Here is an 8,421-nt window from a genome sequence, read left to right as displayed (position 1 = left end):
AGAGCCAATCATCTGTAAAACACTGATGTCAGCAAGTATTCATCTGTTCTTTTGGTTTTAGTCATTTCACATTCATCAGCTAATTAATCAGAAGAGCTTCACAATGTTGTTTCTTCATAGTAGACTTTGTGGGAAGATTTGGTCTTTCTACACCTGTAGAAGTCAATACAGTGTGAATGAAATTGCATTCTAGCCAACAGAAATTATTCTGAATATAGAAGGTAGTGGCAAGAATATAATACTGATTTCAGCCTCTATAATCACTATAAAATGGAAGCATTTTTTTTCTGAAAATACAAGAAAACTCTAATGGAAGAAATACCACTTTGAACCCAGTTGATTTCCCTACTAGCACATATTAAGTCTTCTAGAATCACTCAACCATTGTTGTACCAAAATAACAGCAATGAAAATATTGAAATGACATATAACATCCTGTCTGGGTGACACTATAAAGGTGCCTTAAGTCACCAATGGGGCAATGGCCCCAGACTCTAAGTCTAAAACAATTTGATACTTAGACAGTCAAGGAAGTACATTTGCTGTCTAACTCTGCCTAAGCATTAAAGTCTGCTGAAGGAGCTCTCCTCTATTTTCCATATTAGGAGCAGCCCCTTTTGTGGGTGAGTGAAAGAAACATACTTAGCTGTGGTCTACTGGTTATGGGATGCCCTTCCCTGAAATGAAACTTTAATTTCATTTCTGTACCAACAATAAAGATCCATACTGGTTTCAATGGCAGCAGCTTGATTATTGCTTTATTATATCCTACCCTGAATCTACTGATATAAGGTGAGTTATAAATAGTTTACTACTTCATGTTGAAACTAATTACCCCTCTAATCTCAGATGTATTTGTGCATGTTAACTCACATGCTCAAACGGCCACACATTAGTCAAGGCAGAATGTTGGGGTAAATTCTGACATCTATTTGCAGAATCCTTACTTTTTTTCAAACATATCCTGGAAAGTAAGTGTATATAAACTACAGTGGGAGAGGAGAAGGAAGTCATCAATCAGTTTCTATGATCTCAATCACATTAATATATCAATTGCAATCCCAGAAAATATTTATGAGGAGCAAGTGATGTTGGACTACTGCCTTTGAACCTACGCTTCAGAAAGGAACACCCCACAAATGGGCATCTTTAAATGAAAAAATATTAAATTATCATTTTTAGGGATCAGATTGGGTTACAAAGATAGGGAAGGGGGATATTTTTGTCAGGTAGGCCTGAAAAATTTGCAGCTGATTAGCTTTTCAGTAAGGTTTCTCTCAATTTTTCTGGGGCTTTTAAAGACATGTGCTTCTGTCAGTCTTCAGGGAATCAAAGGGGTTTTACTGAGAAATTATGACATGAAATGTTTTTTTCTCTCTTACACATATGGACCAAATTCTTTTCAAACTCAGAGGATTGTGTAGTTTCCTGCACCCTAGAACATAACATAGTCTTGCTACATATAACAAATAATATATTGAAAACATTCCTGTTCCTGACATTTGCAGCCAGAAAGATGCCCAAGACTGTCTCAAGGGAATTAGCATGTACCCACCACTCAGTCTGCCTAAGTGTGACAGCAGAAAATTAACCTGTTACTTGATACTGCATAATCACAGAAATCCCTTTGAACTGCTTAGCCTACATGGATCAAGGGATAGGCCTAAGCATCATAAAAGTTTCAGAATCAGGTTTGCTTTGTTTGAGGCTGCAAGCTACCTGCACAGCAATTCAAACTCACAGAATATTGTTTTCCATTTACCTGTACTGCAGATAGAAGGCCTTCTCTAAATTTGTGAGAAACAGTGTTCACTGAGCACCAAATCTTTTAGCTCATTCTTAGCCATATGAGTAAAGAATACAGTACATGAATTTCTAATCTTTCATACGTCCTCATGTAGCCAGAGATGACAGTGAAACTTCCAACTGGCATCATTCCAGCAGCAATGCCAACAGCAACATGATACTTATAAGAACACGGTGTATAAGAATTTAACCTCAGATGTTCACGTCTTTCACCATTGTAACCTGAAAGATATCTATCCAAAAGCCAAAACTTTCAAAGAAAACATTGGAAGATAAAATCCCAGTTAGTATTAGCCATAAACCAAGGAGTTGCAATTAATAATCAAATCACAAGATGCCTCAGAGCTTTCAGGGGCCATTAAAAAATTTATCATGGAAGTATTGTTTACCTGTAGGTGAGCATCTTTAATTCCTTATGAAATATACCTATTCAATTAAGACAATAATTCTGATACTCTTCAAGGCAGGAATGCACAAGAGGCCTGCTACATATCCTGTTGAAAGGAAGAAAATAGGTAAGCAAATGGGGCTACAAGTCCTTGCATACTCACTAGAAGTAAGTCCCCCTAAGTTCCAGGCAGACACAGATAGGATAGATGGCTGTACAAGTGGTGTGAACAGGAGCAGCATTACCACAGACAGCGTAAGGAGCCTTATCTGTCATCCCTCCCTGTCTTCCCCTTTCGCACACTCCCAGTGCGGCTGCAGGATGGAGGCAAAAAGAAGATAGATATGGAATTCCTAGAGAAGCAGGACCTTTCTAGGATCTTTTCCCTGCCTCAGAATCAGGAAGGGACAGTTAACACTCTAGTAAAGTGTTTCTCAACCTTGGCAACTTTTAAGATATGTGGACTTCAAGTCTGGGGAATCATGGGAATCAAGTCATGCTGCCTGGGGAATTCTGGGAGTTGAAGTCCACACATCTTAAAGTTGCCAAGGTTGAGAAACCCTGCTCTAGTAAGTAGTGTCCACAATAGGGTTGACTGGGGGCAATAATTTTGTATTAAAACTACCTTGTCTGAGACACTGTATCCACGTGACTTGCTTAGTTAAGCATACAGTACTGTAAGAACAAGGTTACTAGGTGTCATCATTCTAACACTGCTGTTGATGTTCTTCGTTCTATTGGCCAAACAGCAGTAGCTGTGAGTGTACCTCACACCTCCCTCTAGTGTTACATTCTGTTCATTACAGTCCATATCTTTATTAGGGAGCTGACTGAGCCAGGGAAAGCCCAACACAGCAAGTATGTGGCACTTTTTGCTGATGAAATTGTGGTAATGAATGACTCAGCTAGGACTGCAGAAATATATAGATAGCTGATAGATTGCACAGACATCAGTTGCGCAAACCAAATATCAGTCACCATCTAGAACCAGGCGAGTACCCTTTTAATGGCCTTATGAATCACCTGCCCATAAACCTAAAGGTTGTTTAGCCCATGATTATATATACCATATATTATATGGATTGCTAAAATCTGTATGGTCACTAGAGGGCAGCAAAGAGATACACCAGTTCTTTGCTGTAGAGCCAGTTTGGTGTAATGGTTAAGGCACCAAGTTAGAAACCAGGAAACTGAGAGTTCTAGTCCTACCTTAGGCATGAAGCCAGTTGGGTGACTTTGGACCAGTCACTTTCTCTCAACCCTAGGAAGAAGGCAATGTCAAACCACTTCTGAAATCTTGGCAAGAAAGCTGCAGGAACCAGTCCAGGCAGTCGCCAGGAGTCAAAAACAAAAACAAAAAACACCTGATTCAAAGGGACCAAAATAAATTCTTTGCTACCATCTAGTGGTCATCAGATAGGGAATGTTTGTGTTAACTAATTTCTCCACAGCAAGTTCACAGCAAAACCAGCTTTAAAATTCTGTGTCTCTCAGCATCATTAACAACACAATTCATATCTCTGGATGATCTCATTTTTATATAGATCAAATAGCAGAGGGAACAAGACAGTACCAAGGTTTCAAACATACCAACATTAGGGCCGCCATATCTGGGCTGCAAAAACCAAGATGACCATTAGGTAGGGCTTTGTGTATCTCTTTGCTGCTATCTACTGGTTGTCTGGATCTTTTCAGCCCAGATCTGGTATCCCTAGTTAATTACAATATTTCCTTATAGCTTCCCAGACAGGTTCTTCATAAGAAGTTTAACATGCTGCTTGTCATTTATATGCACTGCATCTTCTTTTCTTAGTAATTCTGATAGTCATATTTACAATACATATCTAATCACACTTAAAATCAAGTTTGATAAAGAAACACAACTCACTTAAGTGTCACTTATTTCATTGGATCTACTCTCACTTTTGGAAAATCAATCCATTTTTTCCCCAAAAAAATATAGTGGAAAATTTGTGGCATGCATATTGGTTCTTCCAAAAAAGCAAAATTTAAATGAAGAAAGAGCTGGTTAAGCATTTTTGAGTCATCTTTTTCTTAATTGCTTTAGCCTGCACTACGAAATATCATTATCTGAGAATATCACTGGATTTATTTAGATAGACTTCTAAATGTACTGAATTGGATTATACTTTAAAATTGGTGTTACCAGATCTGGCCTGCCTGGATCCAGACAGCCACTAGAGAGCACCAATGAGTGTTTTCTGTATCTCTTTGCTGCTCTCTAATGGACTTCAGGATTTTTGAGCCCATATTGGATTAAGTGGCTCTAATCCTATGTATACTTATTTTGTTGTTTATTCATCTAGTCGCTTCCGACTCTTTGTGACTTCATGGACCAGCCCACGCCAGAGCTTCCTGTCGGTCAACACCCTCAGCTCCCCCAGGGACGAACCAATCACCTCTAGAATATCATCCATCCATCTTGCCCTTGGTCGGCCCCTCTTCCTTTTGCCTTCCACTCTCCCTAGCATCAGCATCTTCTCCAGGGTGTCCTGTCTTCTCATTATGTGGCCAAAGTATTTCAGTTTTGCCTTTAATACCATTCCCTCAAGTGAGCAGTCTGGCTTGATTTCCTGGAGTATGGACTGGTTTGATCTTATTAGAGGGCAATATTCTTCAAATTAAATGAGATGTGCTTATGGGTGGATATAAGATTGTGTTGTAAATCTATATACTGCTAAAACTCTCATTGTGTTTATCTGTTTGTCCCCTCAAGTTAGCCCAAACAGTGCATTATACCACAACAATTTTTGAATGAATGTACCTAAAATCTGCTAACTTAAAGAATGCCTGAAAAAGCTGGGACCCATTACTCCTGTGGAATTGAAACTTCCATACAGTATGTTCAGACCAGTTTTATTCGCAAAGTTGTGGCTGTGGCTGTGGCAGTGTCCCCGCGGTCACACGATTGTGATTTCCGATGCTCCCTGCTAGCTTCCCACAAGCAGATTCAATGGGGAAGCTGGTAGGAAGTTGGAAGTTGCTTCCTCTCCCACTGCTTTTTTGCCCTCCCATGGTCAGTCTGTATCTGTTTAGATAAGGAAATATTGACTTATTATTGAAGTTTGTTTGCCGCTACAATTACTTTTCTATTTATGATATATTAGATGATCATGGGACTGTCCAGCATTGGGGTAAAAAAAATATGGTCAGCCTAAAATTTAATGTTCATTCTGGTCACATCAGACTGCACTCCCTTCCTCTCAAAGGATGAGCCAATCGGTCACAGGGTTGTCTAGTATAAATTAATAGATCTGTTACCATTGTAAGAACCTACATGCCATTTTGTGAAAGTGAATCAAAGGGAAGATATTTTGAAATTTAATAAATCTAATCAACTATATTATGCTGGTCTATGATTCTAATAAAGATTTGATTTGAATAGAAAGAAAAAGGTGCATTTAATATACAGCAATTTCTTCATATTTGAGTAACACACCAAATACCTAAGAAAAATTCATTCCCATTTATTAATTTCCCAAACATAGTTACCTAAAGCCTAAATTAATCTCCAAATTAAATCACAAATTTTTGGATCCTTAATCATTTTTTTAAAATAATAAAAGTAGAACAAGCATACCTTTTAGCAAAACATACATTAAAATTCCCAAAACCATACCAAGCACAAGGTCATATATTGCTTTCTCCTTTCTTTTTTCTCAGGTTTCTGTTGTGGCTGTTTTATACCAGTAAACTGTCACTGTTCACCAGTCAAAAAGAACTGTTCATCTTACACTAGTCTTGACATTTCAGGATAACTAGTCTTTTTTTTTTAAAGAAATCTATTATCTTGCAATGTAAACAGGTGTTTAAAAAGCTTCCTCTTACCTCTAGATATAGTTGTGTATTCAAGGATGCAGTTCCAAGAAGGAAAGTTGATTTCTATGAAAACAAAGGCATTGCAAACCCAGTGCACAAGGTTTAGTTAGGAATATATGAAGCATGAGAACTTTGGGTTTAAGGACCTCATGTAAGTATGAAATTAAAGAGAAAGTACAGTGAGATATTTATAATAGACGTCCAACATTAATAAGGTCTTTCTGTGCATGAATTATGGCAAAGAATTCAGCAGGAGACAAATTTGCATAAATATAGTATGTCATATAATGTATTGGAGTCACGTTTATAATTCATATCGCTACAATTCACAGCTTCACAACTGTAGTTGCAGAAGCAATGATTGACATGTTGGGAAATGGGCATAAATTTCATTGATACATCTGGAGGCCAATTTCATTGGTACGACATTCACATACTCCTAGTCTTCCGTATGCCATTCACTATTGAGATACTTCATTTATTCTGCAGTTTGTGTAAGAATAACTGAAACATAAGTACATGCTGAGATACAGTGCAGTATCTTCCAGTCAAACATACAGTATTCACTCCCATAATCACAATATGTCATCTTCAGAACCTGTAAACATTAGTTCAGATACTGATGGCATCTGAATGGGGTCCAGGGTTTTCTCTTTTTTGTCACTCAAAACATGCTGCACATCCAGAAAACGACATTATGAAATTTTGAGAAATTTTATTCACAGCTTTTTAGCTGCAGGAATGAAGCTGTGACTTTTTAATGGTGTCCTGAAAGGGTAGTGAATTAGGAAATAAAGGTTTCTATTTCAGGCTTGAATATTATTTGTCTCAATAGGTAACAGCACATATTTAAACTTGGTGTTCTTGGAAGCTAAGCAGGGTTAGCACAGGATAGTTGGATGAGAATCATTTGGGAATTCCATGGCTGCTGACTGAACTGGGAACTAAGAAAAAGAAACCACAAAAATCAGTGACAACCCCCTTCCATAACACTGCCCAGAAAATTACAGTGGGTGACCAGAAGTCAAAGTCTGAGTGTGCCTTTCCCTCTTATATGACTCCTGGTTTTAGCCTGCCATAGTGAGACAGCTTCATCCACGGTAGCTGAAAGATCACTATTGACTTCCTTCATATTGGAAAGTTTCTCCCCTCTATGGAAGAATGGTTAATTAAATTGTGAGAGTATGTTCAATGTCCAGGATACTGTAACTTCCTATCTAAAAAATAAATTCAATCTTATTTGAAAGCAATTTCTAGACTGCAGTACTATGCATGAAATTGTGCCACATCCCAAACTTGGATTCTAGAGTTTATAATGTGACATATTGTCTATGCATTATTTACAGTATTTTTTGAATATATAGTTTACTATTTAAAGCTTTTTTTCCTCTCGATATCAATAGCGTTAACCAAATATTTTTCCAGTTCCTTAGAAACATCTCTTGACTAGAAATTGGATATGAAATATCTTAGGAGTATTCAAAGTTGTTAATGTTGTATTAGAATATATTAACCATATACAGAATTTCTGATCATCTGGTTATTTGCAATTTGTTAGTTATCCACCTGTATTCTATTGCTTATACTGAGTTTTTTTTTCGTCCTTGCTACACATTCTTTCAAATGACTATTTGTATCAGTATTGTTTTTCCTGTTTTTGAAATTATAATAAAAACAAATTTTTAAAAAGTTTCACATTTTCCTCTCCTTTTTAAAAATGAAAGTCACCCTATAAGGCTCCTTATCAGATTCAATAAGTGAAATGATAAAATGCCATGAATTTGCCAACGGTTGTACTGTGTCCTAGAATTTACCAATTCCAAATGCTACCAACAGAATTCTACTCTTCAGGCTTTTTAAAATACCTCCCCCCCCCTTTTTTTTTTGGAGAAAGGAGCAAACTCATTCCTCCTTTCTCTTTTTTATTCTTGCCGATGCAATGGAATGTTGGAAAGAAATTATACCAAGGACCTGGGGATTCTTACCTACATGCCAGGATAACTCTTCGAAAACTGAAGAGAACTGGACCACGTTTGGCGTTGGAGGAGAACCCAGCAAAAGAAAGATCAAATTAGAAAATGGGCCAATGAGGCTTGGGGCTGCAGAACACTGCATGCTAGGAAAAAAGAAATTTCGCGATACATCCCTGCAGGAGTGACACTTGCATAGCCACATTGAAGGTTGCTGACTCACCCTTTCTAAGCCCCCTCTAATCACGTGATGCAGAATGGCCTGGAAGCAGCTAGCCTTGTGTTTCCCATTCAAGCATACCCACAAATGCACACAGAACTAACACAAGGGGAAGGAAGAAACATACACAGACACATCGTACCAAGTTACACAGAACAAAAACAGACATTGTGTTTTGTACTATTCTTTTATGGAGT

The sequence above is a fragment of the Candoia aspera genome, chromosome 4 (assembly GCF_035149785.1).
Source record: "Candoia aspera isolate rCanAsp1 chromosome 4, rCanAsp1.hap2, whole genome shotgun sequence".
In the NCBI taxonomy this organism is placed as follows: domain Eukaryota; kingdom Metazoa; phylum Chordata; class Lepidosauria; order Squamata; family Boidae; genus Candoia; species Candoia aspera.
Note: the sequence above shows the minus strand (reverse complement) of the source record.